This window comes from Dasypus novemcinctus, chromosome 14 (genome assembly GCF_030445035.2).
Source record: "Dasypus novemcinctus isolate mDasNov1 chromosome 14, mDasNov1.1.hap2, whole genome shotgun sequence".
NCBI lineage: Eukaryota > Metazoa > Chordata > Mammalia > Cingulata > Dasypodidae > Dasypus > Dasypus novemcinctus.
In genome coordinates this window covers 12996953-13009226 of record NC_080686.1, presented here as the reverse complement: position 1 = coordinate 13009226, position 12274 = coordinate 12996953, and the positions used below count along the sequence as shown (strand labels likewise).

Here is a 12274-nt window from a genome sequence, read left to right as displayed (position 1 = left end):
TCAGGCGAGGTGAGGAGTGGCGTCAAGTTCACCTGCATAAGTATGAAAAATCCCCACTACCCACAGAGCTATCATAGAAATTTTGCCTGTTTTGAACTTGGTTCTGGATAAAATAATTAAAAAACAATAATCCTGAAGATTTGTAAACATAAACTGGCCCAGAGTTGGGTTTGGAATGAGATTCATTCTACATGTGCAGTCTCAATTCCCCAACCTGAGATTTCAGTTTGAAGAATACCTGGGCTGCTCATATCCTCAGGCACCTGGCACGAGCAAATGCAAACGCCGCCTGTGTAATACATTATAGAACCAAACCCCCAAGGAATCCTCACGCTCTGTGCCAAGAAACACGCGCTCGTGAAGAAAGAATCATAGAAGGAAACAGAGCACAGTGAGGGAAACTACAGAGAACAAGCAAATGAGCAAGGGACAAATAATTGTCTCAGGTCAAGTGACTGAAGCTAAGGGATACCAGACACAACACATAAATAGGACTATTAATATGATTAGTAACACAGGGAATATTGTCTGTATGGCAGGGACTACAAAAAATTGTGAAACACATATAAAATGGGATGGAACAAAACTTCTAAAAGTGAAAAACATAATAATTTGAAACTCAAATTCAATAAATAGGTTAAACAGTAGGCTAAATCTAACCCAAGAGAGAGTTAATGAATTTAAACGAAGACTGAATTAGGTTCAGTACTCCACAGAGAGGCAGAGAGGAGCAAAATAATGACAAAGAATGAAAGCATGAAATCTCAGGATCAAGCACACATCTAGGTGTGACTGAAGGAAAGAACCCAGAGAACAGAAAATTAGCGATATTTATAAAGATCATGTCTCCAAATAATTCAGAATTGAAGAATTACACAAATACTCATAGTCAGGAAGTCTCACAATTCCCATGCAAAGTAAATAAAAAGACATTGTCAGATAGCTGCATCAAAGTGCTCCGAAAGGACATTCCTTACAAGAATGAAGAATTAGATGGCAGACTTCTCAAATCCCTGAAACTCCATGTGGGAGCTGCGGGATCCAAATATAATAAAATAAAACAAATTGTTAACCTTTTTGCAAGATGAAAAAAAAGTGCAACAGAAATATACATATAGATATACATGAATGTACATGTATATATTATATATATATTAATTATATGACTAGGAAGAAATTTATAAATTTCTATTATTTATATGTAGTACACAGATATTAAGAAACAGAAATTTAAGAGAGTTATAAACAAAAAACGCAGACTAATTTCTGGGAATGGCGATAGAAAAAGTGGGCCAGGGAGGCAAACACTGGGGACCTCTGAGCTTCAGCAGTCTACCTCTTAAGCTGATGATAGGCATATAGGGTGACCCTATCCTTCTAGTCCTTTACATTTATATGTTATAAAGATGCATTTGTGTAAACCTAATATAGCTTTTTAAAGTATAGAATATCTGTAAAGTTATCAATAAAAACAATATAACTGATCAGCGAATGCAACTACACATCATTGTTTCAATAAACCAATATCTAGGTCCTGTCTTGATACCTATCCATCACAAAATTTTTACTGGTGTGTGATGAGAGCAGGAAAATTTTTTTAAAAATGTATGCTCGGCTTTTTTTGTGAAGTTAAAGATCTGTCCTGTATTGGTAGCTTAATTTTGAAAGTTTTATACAGTTTTTTATAGTTCAAATAATAGTAGAGAGTCATTTTCTTAGAAGTTTTTGTTTTGAAAAACTTCTTATCTACAGGTACATTGGAAGAATGGTTAATATACACCCTCATACTCTTAACTGAAATTCACAAGATGTTGTTACATTTTCTCTCTCCATCTCTCTAAATATTATTTTTGCTGTCCCCCTTTGCTGGACCAGTGCTTGGAGATTGAATAACCCATGCCCACCTCACTTCCCAGTCTTGTTGAGACCTCCAGGTTCCCTCTGATATACCTATCTCAACATGTCCTTTCGTGCAACTGTGCTTGGGAGCCACTGGACTTTCTGAATATGAGGATTTGTGCACCTCTTCATTACTGAAGACATAGATATCATACTTCAACTGTTCCAGGTGTTGTTGTTGCTGGACTATACTCAGAGAAGATGTTTTAGGTTCCTAGGCTGCTCAAAGCAGATACCATGAAATGGGTTCACCTTAAACAATAGGAATTCATTTGCTTAAGTTTTGAGGCAGGAAAAATGTCCAAATCAAGACATCATGAAGGCTGTCCTTTCTTCCCCAAGACCGGCTGCTGGCAATCCTTGGCTCCTCTGCCACATGGCAAGGCACAAGGCGGTGTCTGCTGGTCTCTCTCTTTTCTTCTGGGTTTCATTGATTTCAGCTTCTTGCTTTCCTGGAGCTCCCTCTCTTCTCTCTCTCTCTCCTCTCTCTCCTCTCTCTCTCTCTTATCTTATGTCTCTTAGGAACTTAACCTTCCTCCTCAATTACTTCCCTCTGTTAATGGTGTATAGGTCACCAAGCCTCTTTTTCTGTCTTTTTTGTGCAACTCATTTATATCCTGCTCCACTGCAACACTAAAGAACTCGGAACACAGTTCTTCATGCCCCAATTTCTGTATGCCCCTTCATAGCACGGTACTTTTGCACACAATCTCCCCTCTGCTTTGAAGGTCTTCTGTCCACATATATCTTTGCAAAATTCTACCTAACATTAACAACATGTTTCTTAATTATAAGCTTTGGGCAGCAGTCCCTGCTTTAGAAGATTTTACTCTGTGTTATTTGCATATGACTATACATAACTGCATAAATATAAATAAAACTAATATCAGTTTTTGAGCCTGGACTTGGTGCCAGAATCTGTATTATCTATTTTATATGCATCAACTCATCTGATTTTCAAAATTGCATGATTAGGTAGCTGTGATTACCCTCATTCATATAATTTACATGTGGGGAAATGAAATAAATTTAACTATTATCTTCTGTTACATATAATGAAACTGAGATAATCCAGCTAGTAAGTGGAGTAAGTTGGACTGGAACCAGGATAATTCCAAAGTACCTGCTTGATTTGCATATAAGTAGATACTAGGGTATCTACAACTGCAAGCAAGACAATTCCATCCATCTGCCCCATGGGATCTAAGCCCCTTTCAATCTGAAGCAGAGTGAACATCACCATCCAAAATCGTCAAGATTGAAAAATGTGCAAACATGAGGGGGGAATGCAACCATGGACCAAAGTAGACTTATTATTATTCTAGTAATGGAAGAACTTGTAACATTGAGGTAAAGATAATGGTCACCACACATTCTGAGGGGAGGGGGAGAGATGACTAGGTGTTGCATGGGGTATTTTGGGGATAATGGAATTGTCTGCATGATATTACTATGACAGATACAGGCCATTATACATTTTGTCAAAACCTACAAAATTGTATGGTGCAAAGTGTAAACCATAATGTAAACTATAGACCTTGGTCATTAGCAATGCTTCAATATCTGTTCATCAATTTTAACAAAGGTAACATACTAATTAAAGATGTTATTAATAGGGGAAAATTTGAGAAGGGGAGCAGGTGGGATATATGAAAATCCCCTATATTTTTTACGTAACTTTTCTGTAGTCTAAAACTCCTTAAAAAATAATGGTTAAAAAACATGTAGATGTCCACAATCCACACACTTGGAAAGCAGTAAATAAAAAGAACATTTCAGGGATGAAAAAAGAAATAAAAAATCATGTGCTGTATGTTTGCACATATATACACAAATGCTAATATCTAGACTGATGTATTTAAATGAATAATTCTTTGATGTGAAGAAAATAAAAAGACAAACCTCAAAAGACTTCATATCTGCCACTATACACAGCATCCTCCCAAGACCACATAATGTGAATTGATCACCAGTTATTACATGGTCTAGTCAAGCTACAATCCATCTTCTGATCAAATTTTTGACAGATAACAGACCTCAAAGACTCAGTCTGCCCCACAATGTGTCACATTCCACATGGGAGTCAATACTAACTCCAAGATTATTAGTAGACATTATGTTTTTTCATGTCAACATCGGAGAGTTATGGTTTCACTAGACAGATTACCAATTGCTCATTTTCTCCTATAGGGAAAACTGAAAGAATTTGCTTCATTTTGTTTATTCTAAATTCTAACAATGTCAGATGGAACTATGCTGAAGTACTGCTTCTATTAAAACCGTATGCGGGCAAAGGGTAAGCAGTTGGGTTGGACTATCCATGGAACCGAGAGGAGGGCAGGAGAAAGGAACAAGTGAACTCTAGGGATTTGTAGGTCTGTGGTTAAAGCTACCATGGTGGAAATGTTCTTTTAGTATATATGGCAGGGGAGGGTTACTGGTGAAGGATGTCAGGGCTGGGGGGGTATATGTGGGATAGTGTACACCTGGGACATGCTTCTACAGAATATGAAAATAGTGTATTATATGAAAATAGTGTATAATAGTGTATTATTTCAGTGAATGGGGGCCCACACAATAAATAAGAAAATATTAAACTCCCATCCTGAGGAGTCCTGCTTTGTTCTCAATTAGAGGGGCAAGAAACTCTCAAGAATATAGACAGTACCTAATAAAAGAAAACAGACAAATATATCAAGCTTCAATATTAATGTAAATAACTATGAATCTTATTCTTCAAAAATTGAAGTTGCCATAGGTTCTGAGGGGAGGGGAAAGGAAGATTAGAATGGATGCAATATAGGGAATTTTTAGGGCATTGAAATGGCTCTGCATGATCTTGCATTATAAATTTTGTCAAAACCTATAAAAGTCTATGGTACAAAATGTAATCCATAATGTAAGCCATTGACTGTGGTTGGCAGCAATGTTTCAATATTTGTTCATCAATTGTAAAAAATATACCATACTCATGTAAGATGTTATTAATAGAGGAAAATGTAAGAAGGGTGGAGATGGGGTATAGGAGGGTCTCCTATATTTTCTAAGTTACTTTCCTGTAATCTAAATCTTCTTTGACAATAAAGAAAAAAAAAATAGACAATAAAGAAAAAAATAGACATACAGAAGAAATTGTCATTGTTCATAAAAGATAAAATATTTTATGGTAATGCAAGACAAATTAAAAATATTTTGTTTTTATTTATTTATTTAAATGTTTGTATTTTATTTATTATTGTTAATTTTTATTAATTGTATTCATTTTTTGGGCTTTGTTTTGGGGGAGGTTTTGGATTGGAGAAGGGTCTCAATTGTGGCAGGTGAGGGTCACTGGAGTGGGGTGTCAGTGATGGGGGGATGTGTGGAAAGGGGTTCACCTGGAGCATGTCTTTGTGGAATATGGATATGTTCAAGTGGTCCTGGGGTATTTTCTCAGCGGGTGGACACTCTCTCAGTAACTGAAAGAATATTGAATTCCCATCCTGGGAAATCCTGCTACATTCTCTAATACAGTGTCAAGAATCCCTAAAGTACCTAGTGAAGAAGGATAGACCATACATCAGGCTCTTGACATTGATGGTTGTATTCATGAACCTTTTCCTTGTGAAATTGAATCTTAGCTTAGTATTATATATTGTATAAGAGTTATCTCCTGAAAGCCTCCTTTTTGCTCAAATATGAGCTTTCTTTAAGCAAAACTCAGCATATAAACTCACTACCTTCCCCCCAGTGTGGGACATGACTCCTGGGGATAAGCCTCCCTGGCATGGAGGGATTAATAATACCAAATATCAACTAACAATGCATTTGGAGAAAGATCTTAACCAAAAGGAAGAAACAGTTAATGCAAATAAGGTTTTATGGCTAATAGATTTCAAAGTAAGTTGAGAGGTCATTCCAGAGGTTACTCTTATACATATCTCAGGAAGATTTCATTGGCTGCCACAGTAAACAATGCCTCAAGCAGGGGTATTCCTAAGGGCTCTAGAGACATCTAGACACTATTGGCATGGCAGACAAACTCAGGAATTCAGCACCCAGTCAGTGGTTCTCACCTTGGAGTATATGTTCCCCAATGTAACAGAGTTAGACTCATCTATAATTTCCCTATACATAACTCCTTGATCCATTTTATTTGAACTTATAACTAGCACTATACTTCTTATATATATGTCCCAGAGACTTAAATCTTCAGGCTATTCATACGCCAGTTGAGTCCTGAATCTCAGCAGAGGTACAATATCTACTCTCCAGTTCTTTGGACTTATATAGGATAACTAACAGTGGGATGATGATGGGCAATGGCCATCTAAAAAACAAGAGTATCTATAACTGCAACAAGACAGTTCCATTCATATGTCCCATGGAATCTAAGCTCCTCACAATCAGAAACAGGGCGGGGACCACCATACTAAACTCCTCAAGATTAAGGAATGAAAAATTATAAGGGGAAAATCCAACTAAGGATTAAAGTAGACTTCTTATTATTCTAGCAATGGAAGAACTTGTAACACTGCTATAAAAGCAGTGGTCACCAGAGTTTCTGAGGGGAGGGAGAGAGAAGGATAGGTATAACATGGGGCATTTCTGGAGCACTAGAATTGTTCTGGCATTGCAGTGACAGATATAGCTATTATACATTTTGTCTAAACCTATAAAATGTTCAGTGCAAAGTATACACTATGATGTAAACTACAGATATTGGTTAGTAGCAATGCTTCAATATGTGTTCATCAGCTGTTGGAAATGTACCACACTGGTGACAAATGTTGGTGGAGGAAAGTGTTGGGAGGGGGGAGGGGGAGGGATAATGGGAATCCCCCTATATTATTTTGATCATTTATGTAATCTAAAACTTCTTTGAAAATAGCAAAAAAGAAAAAATAAAACCCACTATTTATCAGGTTCCTTTGCCATACTACAGTTTTATTTTTTACTGGCAATACCTTTGAAACTGGTGTCCTCTCATGAAATGTATAGCCACATCATATTGATTTTAGCCCCACAGTACTTCTAGAAATATTTTGTCAATCTTCAAAACTAGCACAAGCTAAATTTAATTTTCCTTCATGACAGCAGTGAAGAAGACCTCATTGCTAGTCAACCATAGATACCTCTGACTTAGAGTAGGAAATCACTCTAGGAGGATGGCAGGAGCTAAATATTTGATTTCTGCCCACCAAAGGAAGATGACACATCCTTTTGTGTTAACTGAAGCTTTAAGATAGCTGATGACTGTTCTCTATCATTCTGATCAGCAGCCACTATCTACATGGAAAAGATCTTGGATGACTGCTGTCTGCAATTTGTTGTTGCTTTTAACTGACTGCAAATGGAACAGTCCTTATCTCCTATGAACTCAGTGTTAAAGCTTCAATCATATGATCCCTGAACAACTCAGCCAAGGTGTCTGAAAAGTGACTAATGTGAGGCAGTGGAGCAAAAATTCACCTGTGTGTCCGTGAGCATTGCAGTAAATGCATCTGATATCTTGGCTTTATCTGTCATTCTAGCTGTCTCCGGTAAGGGAAAAGGTTTGTAAACTTTTTCAGATGATAAATGTTTTTCAGGAACTTCCACATGAAACTAGATCAAAGGTGTCAGATGTGTCTCACAAGCCAGATGTCTTCCCTTTGCCCTATGCTAATTCCTCGTGGATGAGCCTCTGTCTGTTACAAACTTCCAGACCGCTGACCTCTGGTAGTTTCTACACTGACCCCTCACATGTCTGTGTTGTCTCCTGGTGTTTCCACATTGACCCCACACTGACTCCCCGTGTCTCCATGTTGACCCTGGTATATTTGTGCTGATTCCTGCTGTTTCCACACTGACCCCTTGTGTTTCTGGACTGACTCATTGAAGGGGACCAAAGGCAGCATGTGATGTGTATGCCTAGCAGCCTTAGATTTTGGATTTGCTAATGAATGTTATTTTTGTTTTGATTATATGACTTCATACTTGTGGCTCTTGGAGTGAGGTAGCTGTGCACTAGTTACCTATTAACTGTCCTTAGTCACACAATAAACTCCTGTTTTCCCTTCCCTTATCGGCAAGTTCCTGTTTTCCCCTCTTCTCTTTGTCTAAGCCTGACAGGATTGAGATTCACAGGAAGAATAGAGTCAGATAACTGTAGGTGACTCACTCACTATGGTCATTGCCTTGATGTATGATGTTTTATTTTGTAACTGCATAAGACCTTAACTGGTAAACTAAACCCCATGCCTGGCCCAGATTTAGTCACTTTAGTCAGTTTTTAACTACCACTTGATAGCCCATTTTTCTTACTTTAGTGTAAGGAATTTACAAAGGTTTATCTTAGATCTCTTTATGGATTAAATTATTTTCAACCTATATATTATTATTTATCATCCTGGTCAAACTTGTCATTTCTTTATGGAACGTGATCAAGCAATTTGTGGACCAATTACTAAACTTAACCCAATGCTTACCCAGCCAGCCTGGAGCCTGTGCTCACATATTGGTAATTAAAGAAGTCTATTAATAGCCCTTCTCACCCCAATCCTCACCTCTCTTTAATAAAAACGCTAGCTTCCTTTGTGCAGGGAAGCAGATTTTAGACTTTTTTTGTGCCTGACCTCTGCTAGCTAAATAAATCTTTCCCTTTTGTAGCAATTTGTTATGGTTATGAATTCCAAAAATAGATATTGGATTATGTTTCTAATCTGATCTGTACCTGGGTGTGATTAAGTTATGATTAGGGTTTTGATTGGGCCATCTCATTAGGGCGTTGAGTCCTCGCCTTTTGGTGGGTGGGGATTCATAGATAAAAGCATGGTAAAGGACGGAGTTGAGGGTTTTTGATGTTGGACTTTGATGCTGAAGCCTTAAGTTGGAGACCCAGGAAATAAACTCACAGAGGAAAGAGAAACAAGCCCTGGGAAGAGAAGAATCTTGAGCTCAGGAAGAAACAAGCTCTAGGAAGAAAGGAACCTGGAATCCAGAGAGAAGCAAGACCCTGGAAGGGCGGAACCCAGGAAGCCTGAACCCTCACAGCCATTGGCAGCCATCTTGCTCTAACACGTGAAAATAGACTTTGATGAGGGAAGTAACTTATGCTTTATGGCCTGGTATCTGTAAGTGCCTACCGCAGATAAAGACCCTTTATAAAATCCAACCAGTTTCTGATATTTTGCATCGGCACTCCTTTGGCTCACTAATACACCTTGCATGATCAAACCCTTGTTGTGGGTTCCATTTCTGTGCTCTGGGCAAAAGGACCCAGGGAAGTTGCATGAGTCCCTTCATCATGATCTTTCCATGTTATCTTGGCTGTCTCCATGTTGACCTCTGCTGTTGCCATGTTGACCTCTGCTATCTCCATGTTGACCTCACTGTCTCCATATTGACTCCTGGTATCTACATTTTGACCCCTGCTGTCTCCATGTTGATACCTCCTGTCTCCACATTGACCTTTGGTGTTTTTGTGCTGGTTCTGGCCTCTACCCCTGCCCTCATGCTGCTCTTTTCTCTCCAAATCCAGATCCCAGGTCACAAAGGAAAGACTTTTTTCAGTGTTGTTCATCTTTTAAATCTGTTATCCTGACTTCTCACAAAGCTCCTGTCTACATACTTCCCATACGTTTTCCAATTCTGGATTCCTTCTACTTAGTGAAGACCTACAATATGTCAAAAACTACAAAGTAGAGAGCTCAAAAATGCCTCACCAAAAATGCCTGGGTGTTGAGCAGTCTGCAAATCCTTGATCTTTAGATATTCATTTTTTCCTGACTCAGATTCTCAAATTCCCTCAGTTTTATGCCTCATCCATCTGAGGAAGCGTGTTATCTGGGCTCATACCTGAGAGTTTATACTTCCCTGGTTAATGTGTATTCCAGGGTCCACATCTTACCTTTGTCTCCGATGTGGAGACATCTTCAGGGCTTAACCTAACTCTCCAGGACTTATATCACCTCCTGTACTCATAGGTCTCATTTCCTAAATGTTCACTCACAGCCTGAGGTGGAATAGGCCAGTGTCAGCAGATCATTAACCCAAAAGTAACCCTTAGCTAATGACATATGGGCCCGGAAATATAGATACCAACTTCAGCTCCTATGCCCTGTGGTTGGAGCACAAGAGAACTGTGCTATTCTAAACTCTCCCTGACTTTTCAGCAGAACTGAGCTTCAGTTCCTTTCATGAGTTAAATTCTGGATGGCAAATCTTTATTAGCCTCATTTCCCTTCCTGTTTTGTTTGCTTCCTAGGACCACCTCCAGATAAAATATCAACATCTTTGCCTTAGGGCCTACCACTTACCATTTTCCTAGACCTTAGACCACTCTTTAACTAACCCGAGGAGACTGAGTCCACATTTTTTGTTGTTGTAATACACAGGTATGAATTTCTCCTTTCAAATGTTTGATAGTTATCTCTGCCTTAATTCTCCATCCCTGGAAACTCATCCTAAAATTCAGGGAGAAGTGGATATATTACAGTTTAGAACACATCATTGAAAATAAAGACTGTGCTTTATGGTAGGTCATGTTTGAAGGGGTTCTGGTTTCTACTGCAGAGGTATTAGGACCTGGGAAGTTTAAAAATCAGACCCATAGAGTCCTCCTGGAGAAAATCTGGAAGCCTGAGAGTGCAAGAGACTTCCTTCCCTTGCTTTGGTTTGTTCCAAAGATTGGAATTCTTTTTGGTCAGAAGTCTAGAAAATACTTGCGGAAGAGGGTATTTCTGTGCTGGCTCTGGCCTCCATCATTGCCCTCATGCTGCTCCAATTCCAGATTCCAGGTCACAGAGGTATGTCTCTTGTTCAGTGCCTTTTACAATTCCAGTCTGGTATCCTGGTTTCTCACAGTTCCCATAAATTTTAGAGCAGAAGGAAAGGAAGCCATGTAGGTTAGTGCTATAGATGACAGACCCAATGATGTTGGCAACCTCTAGGAGATGATTCATAACATCCCTGAAGTTCCCAGCCAGGAGGAAAGGAGCTGGGGTATCACCCAGCCACTCCTAATGGCATTGGTGTAACATTGCTTCTGGGTCAGGGACACTCCCAGGGCACAGAAAGCACTGATCAGAGAGGAGCAGGTGCTTGAGTTAAAACACAGTAGTCTAGGCAGGGCCTGCAATAGCTGCCATGCTCCTCTCCACCCTTTGGATGAAGGAAAGGGGAGTGGAAAGATTGCCCTGGAATGTTGTTATGCCTTTAAAAACAGGGTCTATTGCTCTCTTGTTTTGGGGGCAATTTCTGAAAGCTAACGGTTGGATAGTACCGTAGGCCCTGCCAGAGCCTCAATAAAAGCAGAAGGGGACTACCAATTTTATAGTCTCATGTGTTTTCAGAGGAACGGAATAGAGCCTTCTGAGTGCCAGAGACTGGGTAAGGGAAAACGGAGACTGCCCAAGGAGCTGGTGCTACCAGGTATTGTCCAGAGTCCTTTCCTGGCCAGTCATTCAGTCTAATAGTGAAACAGACCCTGGAAAGGAGAAGGGGTCTATTGCCAGTGGAGTTACAAAGAGAGATGAAGTGCCCCTTCCAGAGCTTTCTTCTATGTAAAGGGGAAAAGAACCAATAACTACCTCTTGGGTCTAGAACATGATGTTGGTAGTATAACAACAACATCAGAAGAATCCAGGTCAAGGCCATTGGTGCCCCATATCTACCAGAGCATCTGGGTGAGGCTCAACAGCAGAACAAGTGCCAGGCAGAGCTGATGCGGGGGGTTCAAGGGTACCAAAGAGATATGATCATTAATAATAAATAGTCAAGCCATGCCTGGATTGCAGGCAGTGCCTTGACTCACATAAACAGCATCTTTCTCTACTGTCCTAAGAAGAGTATAAGCAAATTTTTGGCAGAGAAAGTTATGTGAGGACGGAATAGGTATGAACTCACAAGTATTGGGAGCTCTATCTCTGAGATTATAATTTGGGTTAAGTTTCTTTTTTCAATGCTCTTTTTGAAATTGAAATATAATTTATGTACAATAGAATGTTTGGACCTTAAGCATTCAGTTTGATCAGTTTACGCACATGTACCCACATGTAACCATTGCCCCAAACAAAATATAGAACATTCCTGGAATATTTCCTCATGCCACCTTCCTAGACAATGTCTACTCCTCACTACTACAGATCATCATTGCTACAATTTCCATCACAGATTATTTTCTTCTCTCTTGAACTACATATAAGTGAACTCATGTTTATGTACATTTGTGTCTGGTATGTTTTTCACAGCATAATGTTTCTGAAATTCATTTATGTTGTTATACGTATGAGCAGTCCATTCTTTTCACTGCTGAATAGAATTCAACTTTGTGAGCATATTAATATTCATTTATTCATTTGTAATTTGGTTTTGGCTGTGAATATTCTTACATATCTTTTGGATATATATTTTC

At 39.0% G+C, this 12274-nt stretch overlaps 1 protein-coding gene across 4 annotated transcripts in view; it reads right to left on the bottom strand.

The window, feature by feature from the left end:
- SNTG1 (syntrophin gamma 1) overlaps positions 1-12274 on the bottom strand; it is a 956656-nt gene that overhangs the window by 308716 nt on the left and 635666 nt on the right. The window lies entirely within an intron of this gene.